Source organism: Mesoplodon bidens, assembly GCF_964165515.1.
Source record: "Mesoplodon bidens genome assembly, chromosome: 4".
Taxonomy (NCBI): domain Eukaryota; kingdom Metazoa; phylum Chordata; class Mammalia; order Artiodactyla; family Ziphiidae; genus Mesoplodon; species Mesoplodon bidens.
Window position 1 is genome coordinate 81491492 of NC_138160.1, and position 16617 is coordinate 81508108.

The 16617-nt window shown below is 37.4% G+C and overlaps 1 pseudogene across 1 annotated transcript; it reads left to right on the forward strand.

Moving 5' to 3' along the window:
• The first annotated feature begins 15155 nt into the window (after positions 1-15155).
• Positions 15156-16255, forward strand: LOC308615421 (large ribosomal subunit protein eL21-like; annotated as a pseudogene). Its single transcript has one exon. The product of its transcript is annotated as a large ribosomal subunit protein eL21-like (transcript).
• The last annotated feature ends 362 nt before the right edge of the window (positions 16256-16617 follow it).

The following is a 16617-nucleotide window of genomic DNA, read 5'->3' on the forward strand; positions in this document are numbered from 1 at the left end:
GAAAACTCAGACTTGACAAGCATCAGTGACTTCGACTAGAACTCAGGTCTGTTGAACCCTGAGTGTAATTTCATTTGATCTAGAGCTTAGTTATTTTTAAGTTATTTTTGAAATAGTTTCAAACTTATAGAAAAGTTGCAACACCTGTGTACTTCACCCAGATTCACCCATTTTTGTCATTTTGCTACGTTTATTCCTCTCTCATCTGTTTACCTACCTACCTACCTACCTACCTACCTTCCTATCTATCTATAATTTTATGAGTCATATGAAAGAAAGTCGCAGGGACTTCCCTGGTGGTGCAGTGGTTAAGAATCTGCCTGCCAATGCAGGGGACACAGGTTTGAGCCCTGGTCCAGGAAGATCCCACATGCCACGGAACAACAAAGCCCGTGCACCACAACTACTGAGCCTGCGCTCTAGAGCCTGTGAGCCACAACTACTGAAGCCCGCATGCCTAGAGCCCGTGCTCTGCAACAAGAGAAGCCCCCGAAATGAGAAGCCCGCGCATCGCAATGAAGATTAGCCCCCGCTCGCCGCAACTAGAGAAAAACCTGCACGCAGCAACGAAGACCCAACGCAGCCAAAAATAAATAAATAAGTAATCAAATAAATTAATTAATCAATTTTTAAAAAAGTAAGTTGCAGACATCAGTGCTCCTTTACCCCTAAATACATGAGTGTATATTTCTTAAGACAAGAATATTTATTTACATATCATAGTAAAGTTATCAAAATCAGAAAATTTAGCACTGATATACTACTTTAATTAACAGACTTATTACAAGTTTGCAAATTTTCCTGATCACGTCTTTTATGACTTTTTTTCTGATTCAGGATTGAACAGAATCACTCATTGCATTTAAGTTTTATATCTTTTGTGTCTCCTTTAATCTGGAAGTGCCCCCTCATTCTTTCTTTTTATTTCATTATTATTTTTTTAAGAGTTCAGGGCATTTATTCTGTAGAATGTACCTTAATTTGGGTTTGTCTGATGTTTCCCCATGATTAGATCTAGGTTACACATTTTGGCAGATTTACTGCATAAGAGTAATGCTGTTTCATTCTCAGTGTATCACACCGGGAAGTGCATGATGTTATCTTGTCCCATAATTGGTGATGTCTGCCATGTTTCTTTTCTTGATAAAGTTTTCTTTATAAAGTTACTATTTTTCCACTTCTATTTATGCACAGGGCTTTAAATTCTTTAAATTTCAAGTAGGGCTAATTGTTGTATAGGCAACTGGTGTGCCCCAACTCATAGCCTGGCAGGCCCCCTCTCACTCCAGCCGTCACTAGGCAACCATCCTCAGCTAGGTGACAACTGACATCATGCTCTCACCTCTGGAGTTGAGCTTCATTGTTACTCTACACAGCGGCTGGGATGCCTGAGTCATGTAAGGACCTGCCTCACACACTGTGAGAGAGAGAATTAATGCCTGTGGGGCAACTCTTGATCAGTAAGGGACAGCCTCCGGTGGATTAATGCTACCCTCTTCTATACCTTGGGTGTAGAATTCTGAGGATCTTTAGAAGGTCCAAATGGATCATGTCCTGGTTGCTTGTGGTCACATCCAACTTGAGAACATTCCATGTACTAATTTTCTTTCTTCTTCCATTTTATTCATTCTCCTCAGTCCTTCCATCCCTGGTTCCTAGATAACTGTCCCTTATCCCAAATTTACAGAAGAAATATTGAAATAAAATTCACCTCAAAGAAGTTTCATGGAAATATGTGATTACATTATATAAAATAAGTTCAGAAACTTCAGAGCACACGTACCTGTTTTTTTTAAGTGTTTTAATTAGAGTTTTGCTTCTTTCTTAGGTGCTGACCTGTCCAGACCTTCCTTTTTAACCCAAACAAAAGCACACCCTCTTCTACATTAATGCCACTCTATTAGTCTCTGATTGTGCCATCGGCACATCTCTCCATCCCCAGTTTCTCCTCTGTCCACATTCCCTACCATTGCAGTGCCTTCCAAATTGTAATCCCTGAGGGAATTGCAAGAGAATGAGAAGGGTTTAGAGCATGTGATTGCTCTGCTCAACTGCACACACCTCTTCCTCCTCTTTCTCATGGTCCTATCCTTCAACTTTGCCTTTCCTTTCCACTTATTATTTTCACTTTGTCCTTGCTCCTTTGTTCCTGATAGGCAACTTATTCTCCTTGTGGAAAGAAAATAGAATAGGAAAGGTGAGACTATTACTTATTCCTGTGTAGTAGCAGAACAGAATGGAACAGAAGGCTCTGTGTGAGTGTGTTTCCTAGAAGAAAGCAGCACCATGATTAAGCACCCAGTAAATAACTTGAGATGCTGATTAAATCAAGGAAAATGTCTGGATAGGTTTGTGGAATGATAAGTTTTGAAAATTGGAGAATTCTCTATCTTAGACATTAGGAAGCCCGACAATTGTTTCCAGTTCAATTCCATGACATTGTTCAAACTTTAAAACCTCCATAATCAATTTTCTCTTCTTTTAATTAAAAGATACAGTAGCTATCTTTAGTTATGGAATTGAATAGAAATCTCAGATAATGAGATACATAATATAATTTTAACATGTTTTTAGGTGATGCAAGACTAATCTTCAATATCGTTTAATCAATTTCTCCTTCTTTGCCCCTACAATCATGCAGGTATGTGGCCTACTTTCTTTTTGCACTGGTTGTGTTATATTCTGTCACATATTTCTTAAGATATTAAGGCTAGACTAAGGGCCTGGAGCAAACTTTGCCCTTGGATTGCTGACAGGCATTGTAATTTAATTCAGTTGGTATTTTGGGCCTAAACTCTCAGAGCTGGAAGAGATCACAGAGAATCTTTCATCCAGCCTTCTACCTGGTGTAAAAAGCATACCTTCATCCACAGCTTACCTAACAAGTGGCTTTTTTTTTTTTTTTTTTTTAGTTTCTGCTTTATAACAAAGTGAATCAGTCATACATATACATCTGTTCCCACATCCCTTCCCTCATGCATCTCCCTCCCTCCCACCCTCCCCATCCCACCCCTCCAGGCGGACATAAAGCACCAAGCTCATCTCCCTGTGCTCTGCGGCTGTTTCCCACTATCTATCTACCTTACGTTTGGTAGTGTATATATGTCCATGTCTCTCTTTCGCTTTGTCACAGATTACCCTTCCCCCTCCCCATATCCTCAAGTCCATTCTCAAGTAGGTCTGTGTCTTTATTCCCGTTCTGCCCATAGGTTCTTCATGACATTTTTTTTTTCTTTTTTAAATTCCGTATATATGTGTTAGCATACGGTATTTGTCTTTCTCTTTCTGACTAACCTCACTCTGTATGACAGACTCTAGGTCTATCCACCTCATTACAAATAGCTCAGTTTCGTTTCTTTTTATGGCTGAGTAATATTCCATTGTATATATGTGCCACATCTTCTTTATCCATTCATCCGATGATGGACACTTAGGTTGTTTCCAGCTCCGGGCTATTGTGAATAGAGCTGCAATGAACATTTTGGTACATGTCTCTTTTTGAATTATGGTTTTCTCAGGGTATATGCCTAGTAGTGGGATTGCTGGGTCATATGGTAGTTCTATTTTTAGTTTTTTAAGGAACCTCCATACTGTTCTCCATAGTGGCTGTACCAATTCACATTCCCACCAGCAGTGCAAGAGTGTTCCCTTTTCACCACACCCTCTCCAGCATTTATTGTTTCTAGATTTCTTGATGATGGCCATTCTGACTGGTGTGAGATGATATCTCATTGTAGTTTTGATTTGCATTTCTCTAATGATTAGTGATGTTGAGCATTCTTTCATGTGTTTGTTGGCAGTCTGTATATCTTCTTTGGAGAAATGCCTATCAAGTGGCTTTTTAGTATAATAATTCCAACCACTGGATGGAATTTTAAGGAGTACACAAGTATTTTGTTGCAAAGTTATTAGTGTAACTACATTTTCTTGCTTTTCTCACAGTGCATTTGAAAGTATGTGTTGTCGGTCATAAACCAAGATGAAACAATAACCCTATGTAATGAAATTTTGTGGTTTGAGTCATCTTGCCAGTTATAGAGGTGAACATGGAGCAATTCAGCCACTTTCTTCTTGCAGAGATAAGGCATGTTTTTGAGGACTGTGCCAAGGACGGGAGAATAAGTGGTCTATGGTACACAGTATCCAAGTAAGCTAACCTGCTAAGGCTTTGTCAGAGTAAAACTGAACAGGAAGCCACTCTCTTTATTGGTAATTACTGGCCTTACAATTATAATACACGGCTGCTACAGAATAAAATGTAGGTGGCAATTTATGCAACAGATCATTGTTTCATAGTCAGCAGTAAAGAAGGGTGGCACTAAGCAATAGAATTTTTTTAAACCTTTGAGGTAAAGTAGTAAAGATAGTATTAATAGACTAAGACTAAAAGAGCAATGTCCTAATTATGGTCCCTTTTTCTTTTCTGTTCTTTTTTTTTTTTTTATGCGGCTCGTGGGTTCTTAGTTCCCCAACCAGGGACTGAACCCGGGCGATCTGCAGTGAAAGCACAGAGTCCTAACCACTGGATCGCCAGGGAATTCCTATGGTCCCTTTTTCTTATCCTCTCTTAAAGATGATTTCTACTGCTGGTGAAGGACTAGAAAGAAAAAAAGTTAGGGTTAGGCTAGTAATACAGGGAACAGTAATTGTTCGGTTAAGATCAAAGAATCTTCCAAAATCTTGTTTGCTCAGAGTACCAGAAGTCAGATATTTTTCTACTGGAAGCAATAGGGACTAGGTAGCTCAAAAAAAATGAGAAGGAAAGTACTTCTCAATACCACTTAATGTACTAGGCTAAACTGTACTGCATAATTTCATATCATTTCAGTTTTTCAGAGGATCTTAATATTCAACCAATAGGCTGATATTTTCTCTGCAAGGGCCCAACCAGGTGGTCATCCAGCCTGTGAGTGAAAGTCACAGAAAATCAGATTAGGAATCCTAAGAAAGAATGATAGGACAGAAGATGGATGAACACGAATGCTCCATCTGTAGAGAGATTCAGATTCAGGCTTAATGTCTAAGCAAGACATCTGCTTCTCTCCACCATTTGTTTGTGATAACTTTCTTGTCCTTATTTGAACTATGCTTGCTCTTTGACCTCATGACCCCAAGTGCTTTGAGTCCTCCATTTTCTCCTAATCAATCAGCCCCTTCCGTCTTCCCGTTTTCCCCCGTCCAGCCCCAGACACTGGTGTCCACCACTTAAATCATGCTTTCAATATTACTTTCAACTCTAATATAGCCATCCTCTTTCTTTGGCCTTTGAACTGAGCAACTGAGAGTTCCTGGAGAAAAATTACACAGCTGTGACCACTGATGTCACTATATATTGCTGCTTTCTGACTACAGTTGTGTCCTCATTTATAGTCAATATGTCTGATCAACTGACAGTGTTATTCTAAATCTTCCCTTTCCTCTCAAATCCCCTTTTTGCCACCAAGTTTTCTTAGATTCAGCAGATGACAGTTCTGCCATTTCCCCGAGAAAAACCAAGGACATGAAGTGAGGACTGTATCTACCTCTCCCTCTTCCTTATAAGCTTATTGACATCTGTACCTCCCCTTCCTGGTGGAAGAGGTGCCCAAGTAAAGTTCATTTTCAACCTGTGGCTTGGACTCCGTCCCTTCCTACCTACACAATGAGTTCATTATATCAATCATCTCCCCTCTCTTCCTTTACCTTAGAAAACAAAGAGAACAATGTTTTATCTCATCAAAAACAAAACAAAAAACAAGTCTACTGTATCAGTTTGGGCTTTTTAACTATAAGCAAAAGAAACAAAATCAGAATAATTTACAGAAAAAGTAGAATTCATTGGAAAAATACTGATGTAACTCATAGCCTAGAAGAAGATGCTAAACAACCAAGCATCCTGAGGGCAGAAAGTTCAGGATCATAGAAAATGGAACTGTGGACCTTTGTGGTCACACATATTTGCAAACTCATGTCCAGCCACTGTGCATCACCACTCAAGATTCAGCTCCTAAGAAGGAATCATTTGACTGACCTGGCACACCAGAGGAGACATTCTTGATACTTTCACTTCTGACTTCCACACGGCACAGTTAACTGGACATTGTTTGCCCTTATCTTGCTTGATTTCTCTGTAGCACTTGACATGGATGAACATTTTCTCCTTCCTAAGTTCTTCTCTTTCTTTGATTTCTGTGACACTGTTCTCATCACTAAAAGAAGTTGACACTCTTTTTAGTTTCCATTGTAGATTCCTTTTCTTCTGCTTAAACATTAAATATTGGCTTTCCCATGGCCCTGTGGTCTTCTCTTCTCAGATGTATGGCTTCGACTTCCATTGCTGTCATGTCGCAAACCACATATCAAAATTTCTCTTGGGTCTTAGACTGAATTCCACACTTGAGTATCCAATAAAATTCAGTATATCTAAAAGAGAACCTTCTTTTCCCCAGATCTGCTCTATTTTGGTGAATGGCACATCTCTAATCAGTCTCCCAGTCCACTTCCTGGGAGTCTTCCCAGGTCACTCTGACACCTAACACTCATCAGTCACCAAGCACTCATGAAACCCCGTGTCATTTACTTCCTAAATATTTCTTGTCCTCCTCTTTCCCTGACTTATAACCACGCTTTTGATTAAGATCTTCATACTTTCTCACTTAGATTGCCACATCAGCTTCCTCAAGACCAGTTTCCTTCCACATCACACTCCATTTTTCACAGAGTGATCTTTCTAAAATGCTAATCTAATCTGCAAGTTTGGATTTAGTCTTTTTATCTTTCAGGATAAACTTCAAAGCTTATCCCACACATTCTGTCTTTGGCCACTTTCTAAGCCTTGCTTGATGACCAGTTTCTTACCTCTTTATTATAAAACAATCAAGCTTCCTTTTGGAGGGACTAGAGTTGTTTTGTAACCTTGCCTGAATGTAAGAAATTCTTGGGGGCATTGTTAAATGTGCAGTTTCTTGGCCTGGCCCTAAACTTATTGAATTGGAATCTCCAGGGGTAGACTTTTGGTATCACTACTGATTCTTAAGATGGGGTCAGTTTATGAAATACTATCTGAATGTTTCTAGGCAGTCCTTTTGCTTATGTTGTTTCTTTGTTCTGCAATACCATTCCCTCTTGTCCTTCAGAATTTTAGTTAGTGTCACTTAACAGGTGACCCTCATTTTGACTTAGATGCTCCTTTTCTGTGTTCCTGTACCACCTAAACCTATCTCTGTCATAGTACCCAGCACACAGATAAACAATATTTGATTGACTTTTTTTAATGCAACTGGTCTAAGAACTCATTGTTTGTTTTTCCTAGCACATAAGAAGCAAATAGTAGGCATTTGACACAAATTGCTTTGATGTGTAAAAATGAATAAGAAGCTCAATCTGCGTTTTGTTGTTATGAATTTTTTCTGTTGCTTTATCTTTTTTATTGATGCACTTTTAAAAATTATTTATTTATTTATTTATTTATTTATTTTTGGCCGCATTGGGTCTTCATTGCTGCGTGCAGGCTTTCTCTAGTTGCAGCGAGTGGGGGCTACTCTTCGTTGGTGTGCACGGTCTTCTCATTGTGGTGGCTTCTCTTGTTGAGGAGCACAGGCTCTAGGCATGAGGGCCTCAGTAGTTGCGGCATGCAGCTCAGTAGTTGTGGCTCGTGGGCTCTAGAGTGCAGGCTCAGTAGTTATGGCGCATGGGCTTAGTTGCTCTGTGGCATGTGGGATCTTCCCGGACCAGAGCTCGAACCCGTGTCTGCTGCATTGGCAGGTGGATTCTTAACCACTGTGCCACCAGGGAAGTCCCTGTTGCTTTACCTCTAAAGGTAGGCATAAGATGAGCACTGTACAGCTTCTTTAAAATACCCTTATTACTCTGATTCCATTAGAATAACATGGTAGAAAAATATTTTTTGATATGTGAAAATATTATAATATATTGCTATAGGAAAGTTGGCTAAGAGAATATACATATAATAGAAACTTTTTTGTTAAAAAACAAATTAAGTAAAAAATGTATACATATACATAAAACATACTGGGAAGATATTCAATGTACTTTTATTACTCTTATCTTTGGGTCATGAAATAATGAGTGATTTTTATCTGCTTCCATCAGAAGTATATGAATTTTGTAATTAAAAATATGATAGGGACTTCCCTGGTGGTCCAGTGGTTAAGACTTTGCCTTCTAACGCAGGGCATGCGGGTTTGATCCCTGGTCAGGGAGCTAAGATCTCACATGCCTAGCAGCCCAAAAACCAAACATAAAACAGACACAATATTGTAAAAAATTTAATAAAGACAAAAAAATATGATAAAAAGAGCAAATAAGCACTGTCTTCCCCAATCTACTCTGAAGATAGCGTGCATTTGTGCACACACACACATACACACAAATGCACCCCAAAAGAAAAAAAGAAATGTTTGGGTCCTTTGAGACTTGACTATTCTATAGAAAGCCAAAAACTATTCAGAGAAAACAAAGTATTGAACTGATAAGGTGGGCTCAGGAATACATTGAATATGTAACTCTCATCAAAAATAATTATCTATTAACTAGAAAAAGGGGACAGGTATGTTTAAAACTTATTCAAAATACACAATTCTTTGAGATTTGTGAGTAGACAGGACTCAGTCAGGGGAAAGAGAAACTTTCTCCTGGGAGACTTGTTTCCTCAAGTGAGGATTTGGGATTCTTGAGGATTATAAACCAGTTAAATACATGATGTTCTTCTTTAGTCAACAATTTAGTCAACAGTACAATTAACATCATCAGCTGCCAAAAGGAAGCAGTTTTCTGGAAGTAGATTAAAATAGGAAAAAGGAAGGGTCTAAAAAAAGATTCAAGTTGAATAAAGTTTGTTATCTTACCTTCAAGCCCGTGATCTTGGAAGACTTTTCTGTATTTCTTGAAACAGTGCTTTATGTTCATTAATTTTCCTTAAATATTTCTGCTAATGTTAGTAATTAAAAGTTACTCTTTGAGGGAAAAATGTTTTAATAAAATGTGAATAGTTGAATGGCCTGTGAGCCACTCCTCTTCTTTCTTCACTCTGGAGAGAAAAGCTCAAGGACATGGTCATATCTCAAAGCACCACCCTTTACTGGTGGAAGCAAAAAGAATGGCAGATATTGACCTAGAGGAAATATGTCAACCTTTCTTTAGCTGGCCTTATCAACCCTAACTGCAAATGTCATAAGAAGAAACAAATGATTGTTAATGTGTAAATTTGACTCATAATCCCATATATAAAAATTATAAATTAATTTATATTAATATTATATTAATATATTACATTGTTAAATTAATTAATATAAATTAATTTGGCTGGAAATATGAACCACTTTTTTGGCTGGAATAATGAACCTTAAAAGCTATGTGTTACTTTAATTAGAAATTGCAGGGGCACTTGAAATACATTCAAACATAAAGTTAATATCTAAAAGCATGTACAAATTTAGTGTAAATAAATTTTCTTGTTACATAATTTTTTTTCACTGTGTATTTCAATGCTATTATTTTAAGTAAGGGTTCCTGGCAAAGTTAAAATATATACTCGATGAATATCTGATGTTTAGACAATTTTTCAGGAGTAGGTCTATTACATAAAATGGGGCAAAAAAATCATATTTAAATACCATGTTAATTAGCTTCAAATTAAAGTAAAATATATATTGTTTAGTTGTATAAACTACTTCATGCACAAAGGATTAATAGGAGAAAATATTGAAATCTGTAATGCTCTAACAAATTATGACTAGGGAATCTAAAATCAAGTCATCACTTGACCAGAAAGGTTTAACATATGGCCTTTGATTTTTAAAAATATGTTGCTTACTCTGCAAGTGTCAAGTCCTAAATGATCTAATAGTAATCAGCTTCTTTCTCCTTCTATGCTTCCACAAAGCTGAGTTATTTTAACAAGATTCAATAACAGGAATGCTTTTTTTTTAAGTTGATTTTTCTCTCTTTTTAAAAAATTAATTTATTTATTTACTTTGGCTGTGTTGGGTCTTCGTTGCTGCACGCAGGCTTTCTCTAGTTGTGGTGAGCGGGGGGCTTCTCTTCACTGCAGTGCGCGGGCTTCTCATCGCGGTGGCTTCTCTTGTTGTGGATCATGGGTTCTAGGTGTGCACGCTTCAGTAGTTGTGGCACATGGGCTTAGTTGCTTTGCAGCATGTGGGATCTTTCCGGACCAGGGCTCGAACCCGTGTCCCCTGTGTTGGCAGGGAGATTCTTAACCACTGTGCCACCAGGGAAGCCTAGGAATGCTTTTTGAATAAAACACCTGAGAAATTTTTCTTGGACTTATTGAGAATTAGCATATAAATGGCAAGCAATGATTTATGTTCAATTAATTAATTAGAACCTGAGGTCCTATAAAACATCCTTTGTTTTTTCACTTTGGTGGGAATTATAGGTTTAATATGTCTTAAGATTAACTTCAAAGAACTAGCATAAATATACTTTTGATGTTAAAAAGATAATCAGAATCTATTTTAGGGAGTGTGATATGCTTTGTGGGTAAAATAAAAAGGCAAGGAATTGATAACTAAACTAGTTGAAGTTAAACTAAGCACTAAAAGTTGAATTGAAAATAGATATCCAGATGTTAATTTTATATATAAAAAGACTAAATGAAAAAATAATTAACCATTTTCTGAAAATTCCTTTAACTTAATTAGACAAAAACTGAAGTTTTATGGTCTTGAGTTTTGTCTCTACAAATGTAAGCTCCTTGAGAACAATGCCCTGTCCGGTCAACCATTGCTTTTGCACTCAGCCCAGTGTTTACATAGATGGGTACCTGAAATTACTCTCTATCGCTGTCCTTTAGACCCTATTTCAAGCTGACATAAGCTACATTGCTCCTTCACAATTCAGTTCCTTTGGTGGTTAGGTAGTTAACAACTTCCACTTGTTAGATGGAGGTGAAGACCATGGGTCTCTTTTTCCTCAACCTAGGTATGGGGTGATACATTACAATGTGAGAAATCAAGCAAGCTTCAGACTGAATTTTGAAAGTCAGCAAGCATTTATTAGCATGTAAACACCAACACAGTCATCCCACCTCTCAGTATTCTCAGTGAAGTCCAGTTGCCTTTTTGGGTCTGTGACAAGCAACTTGTGTGGAAGGTTTACTCAAGGCAGATGGAATAATATTATAGCAACAGAATTCAGGACCAGTGTGCCTGCAAAATATTTCTAGCCAGTCCGTGTACATTGAACACCAATTATCTCACTAATACAAGATAATTGCTAACATCCATTATATCAATTAATAAATACTTTGGTGGCTAGAGATAAAGATAGTTGAAGCTAGAAGCAGGTACTTTTGAAGGGCTTTTGAGTAGTCATCCAAATGCTAACTATCCCTGGTATATGTATTCTGCTTTTAGTTTGTAGATTAAAGCTAATATGTACATATATATCACACTGCCTATGGTGATGTGCTTTAAGTTAAATATTAAATAGAACATTCCATCCTAACATTCAATATGGTTTTTTAAAAATAAAAACATAGCCAAAATTGACATTATCACACCTAACAAAATTAATGATTTATTAATGTAACTTAATACTCAGTTCATACATATTGTCTGCTTATAAGTGGTCTGTTTGAATCAAGAGTCAATCCAAAAGCATCTTATTAAATCCCTTGAGTCTCTTTTGTTCTTCCATAGTACTATTTTGCAATGACATTCTGACTTACTGAAGTTCTCCCAGTTGTCTTTTAGAATGTCTTATTTTGTTTGATCCCTTTCGTATGCTGGTGTTTCACCTCTTCCTTCACCTCCAGTAATCCCTGTAATCTAGGAGTCAAAATTAAAGGCTTTTGGGCTTCCCTGGTGGTGCAGTGGTTGAGAGTCCACCTGCTGATGCAGGAGACACGGGTTCGTGCCCCGGTCCGGGAAGATCCCACATGCCGTGGAGCGGCTAGGCCCGTGAGCCATGGCCGCTGAGCCTGTGTGTCCAGAGCCTGTGCTCCGCAACGGGAGAGGCCACAACAGTGAGAGGCCCGCGTACCGCAACAAAACAAAACAAACAAACAAAAAACTAAAGGCTTTATAAAATTTAAGTTACGTGTTTTTGCCAAAGTTAGAATCATAGGTCATGTTGCATCACATTGGGAGTCACAAATGTCTGGTAGTCCCACCAGTGGTGATAAAATTTGGCCATAGGATTGAAGGGTTTGAAAGTCTGATTCTTCCATTGCAAAGGTATGTTTCTCAGCTTATGATCAAATTTTTATTTTTGGCTGGAACTGGTGAATGTCCAGGTTACCAACAACCATTTGCCTAATCCTTTTAGCACCAATTGATAAGTCTTGGCTGATTCAATAATCTCATTAGGGCTTGCAAAGCACATGTAGTTGTAATTCTATCATTTATTTCACAGTTCTTAGCTGACTTTCTTCTGTCAAGTAGACTCTCTCTCTTTCAGCTAAGGCTATTTTTATTATTCTAGATGACATATCCTTCTGGAAAGGTGGAAGAAATGTTAACTCATTTCTTTGCCTCTAAAATTTGGAGGTAATTTACTGAGCAGATATCTGTCTCCAGGACTCTAATTGACCCTGCACAACATGGCTGCTTTCTAATGCATAGTCTATTAATTCAAAAAAATAAATCCCATTGTGCTTGTGCCAAAATGGCTTTCTGGGAACAATTATTGTGGTGCATTGCATTTCCTATTTGTTTCTTGTGGTTATGTAAAGTTCCCTTAGTGTCCGAAGATGTAGTAATCACTGCTGTTACTCTATTCATTATATTTGCTTGTAGAGATTACTTGATTCATTTCCTGCCAGGGTATTCCCATGATGTTCCATGATTTCTGCTGTGTTCCGATTATTTCATTTATAACATTTATTTGGTGCTGAATGGGTTCCCACACATATCCAATGCTGATATCCTCTTACTTCCCGTTCCGCCATCACTAACACTCTCCTTGGGTATCTAAACAGAGCATGGAACTGTCTTGTAGGTGGCTTCTGAAACAAGTTTATATGGCCAATATTTGTTAAATGATAAAAACCAAAGATCTAGCACATCAGACAGGAAATCATCTCTTGAAAATTTTCATTATTTGTAAGACTGAATTAGATTTGACAATACCTGGATTTGTCATTATAGGATCCCACTAGTTTCTCTTCTGGTATTGGGCTGAAAACTGAAATAATTTGATACACTACTTAGGCCAGTGAAACACATGACATAGAGCATGGTTTGAGAGATAAGGGGCCCTGTGAAAGAAAACTGCCTTGCTCTCCATCTTGAAGAATTTTAAAATAAATTATAGACAATGTAACAAAACCTCTAAGAGAGCAGGGACCACTGCTGAATTCCCAGAGTGAAGCCTCACATGTAATATAAATTGAACAAATCTTTGTTGAATGAATTAATTTCAACTCACTTATTTCTGTGGGAATTAAAGATCCTCTAAAGAACCACAGATGAGAGTTGGAAAAATCATTTTGTTGAGATATTCTCTCTTGACTGAGATTCTATATTTCCTATAGGAAAGTGCACCAAAGTTCTTTTGCCTTTCCTGAAAGTATTTATTACCCTCCAATATCCATTTCTTACTGATATTATGGCTAAACTTCAAGGTCATTTCAGAAATATTCGGCAGTACAATGAAGACACTATGTGAAGAAAACGTCCCCATTTCTATCATGCCTCAGGTTCTGTTTCCCATGTTGACACACCTAAAAACTCAGAAATATAATTTTTCCTAATTGCCTAGACATATTTAAATATGTATACTCACTAAATCTAAATGAAAGAATAATGAACCATTTTCTGAAAATTCCTTTAACTTAAATTAGACAAGAACTGAAGTTTTATGGTCTTAAGTTTTGTCTCTACATAATGTAAGCTAGAGGGAGCTGATGTATCAAGAACAATGTCAATAGAAATATACCTGCCAAAGGGACAGAGCATTATTGATTAGTCAACGTGGTTCCTCTTCTCCCTTCCCCCACAAAAATCTACAGAAGGGTCATCAGGAGCAGGGAATTAGATAATTTTAATGACTGTACCACCATAGCTGGTACCTGAAATATCCATTTCCATTATGGTGGCTTAACTGCCAAATTAACACAAAGTCTATGCTTGTCAGACTCCTCTGTCCTCTAGAAACCTAGCACCAGTCAAATTAAGCTCTTCAAATTCCCCTTTCACACATAACAAGCAGACTACTCCATTCTTGTTTATATATTCTTTAAAAAGAAAAAAGTTAATGTCCATAAAATTGATTGGGTTTAAGCCTCCCAGTTATGACCATAACCTAATCACTTAATCCTATTACTACCATGAGCTTCTACCTAGGTCACTTTATTTGAGTTTTAGTTCTCTACCAAAAGATGTCTGATCTTATCCTTTACTTTTCCCCTCCTGCTATATATATATATTGTTGGGGGGAGGGAGGGAGACATCATTTCATTTTGAAAATTTTCAAAATTACCGCACAGTTAAAAGAGAAGTACAATGAATCTTTGTGTATCTCTTACTTAGATTTATCAATTGTTAATAGTTTGCCAAATTAGCTTTTATCTTTTTTCTCTCTCAAATTTTTCTCTTTCTCTCTGGTTTAATACTATGGATTATGAAATTTTTCAATGCATAATAATTCATTAGCAGTATTATTATTTTGATGTCAAATTGTCCCATATTTACCAGAGGGAGTCCCTACAGACTATCTCCTTTATGCTTTTGACATGATCATATTTATGCACTATATTTTAATTCCTCTTGACTTCATGTCTTAGAAGATTTAACCTTCAGGTTTGGTGCTATTTTGCTATGTCCCTTATGCATCTCCTACCAATATGAATGATTTAGTAATTTGAAATAATTACTTGGTCTGTTCAATGTCTTTAGGGCAAGATTTATATGTATGCATAAGTTGATATTTTTATATTCCATGGCAAATCATGTTTTTCTTAAGAAAAATTCTTCCTATTAAATTCAAAGACTAATGCTGAAGACGGCAATGGGAATAATGGACCTTAACTTGACATTTGCTTCTTGGTGTAACTTTATCTGCAACATTTTATTCAAGACCTCTTTTTAGTGTTGAGTGTCCTGATATTTTTTCTTATAGATTTTTAAATTAGATGATATGACATTTAGTGTACTTTCAGAATTCTGAATCTAGCTAGAGGTTTAAAAAATCAAAATACCACAGGGATTTTCAGATGAACAATCCAGTATTGTTCAGAAATGTTAAATTATAGGACTTCCTTAAAGATTTTCCTGGTGGCCTTTCTGCCAGAACCACTATCTTCCAGTAATTTGCCCAAATGACCAACACAAAGGGAAAGAGAAGGGGCACCTGCTATATGTTCTCTAGGCCTTTTAGAAAACATGGAGTTGTTCCTTTGGCCACATACATGCGCATCTACAAGCAAGGTGATATTGTAGATATCAAGGGAATGGACACTTCAAAAGGGAATGCCCCACAAATGTTACCATGCAAAACTGGAAGCCTCCATAGTGTTACCCAGCGTGCTGTTGGCATCATTGTAAACAAACAAGTTAAGGGCAAGATTCTTGCCAAGAGAGTTAATGTGCATCTCCAGCATATTAAGTACTCTAAGAGCTGAGATAGCTCCTGAAAAGTGTGAAGGAAAATGATCAGAAGAAGAAGGAAGCCAAAGAGAAAAGTACTTGGGTTTAACTGAAGCACCAGCCTGTTCCACCCGAAGAAGCACACTTTGTGAGAACCAATGGAAAGGAGTGTGACCTGTTAGAACCCATTCCCTATGAATTCATGGCATGATGGGTGTAAAGAAAATAAAAGACCTAGACTGTAAAAAAAAAAAAAAAAAAGAATTTTCCTGGTGAAAGAAGAATACTTTAAAATGCATACAATGTCCAGTTCTGACCATTTTTTATAGAACAGCTTGATATGCATCACCACTCAAAAAACTATCACTTCTTAAGTTCTTTCTAAATATTTTTTATATGTGTCATTAATGTTTTCACTTTAAAATGGAGAAAAATATTTTCCAGAACTGGGTTATTCCCATGACATAAAGAGGTTTTAAAGTCTTTCATCTCACAGAATATTGTTTATTTCATAAAGCAAGATTTAGCTAAAATGTACACTGTTACTCTGAAGATTTAAGTATAATTTCCCAAGATATCCAGTCAGTCACCTGCTCCAAAATGGCCCTGGGGGGATAAAGAAGCTTTATTTCTAGTACCAGCTCTTGCCTTATTTAACCAATTCTGTTGTTACCTTAGGCAAATTATTTGACCTCTTTGGGTTTACTTTCTCCACATGAAAAAAAAAAGAGTTTGACTAGATGATTTCTAGAATCATTTCCAATTCTAAATTTCTGTGGGGCTTCCGTGGTGGCGCAGTGGTTGAGAGTCTGCCTGCCGATGCAGGGGACACGGGTTCGTGCCCCGGTTTGGGAGGATCCCACATGCCGCAGAGCAGCTAGGCCCGTGAGCCATGGCCGCTGAGCCTGCGCGTCCGGAGCCTGTGCTCCGCAATGGGAAAGGCCACAACAGTGAGAGGCCGCGTACCGCAAAAAATAAATAAATAAATAAATAAAAATAAAAATTTCTGTGAATCTTTGGTAACAGATCTAAAATTTCAATATCTGAAGAAAGTACTAAGAGAAGTACT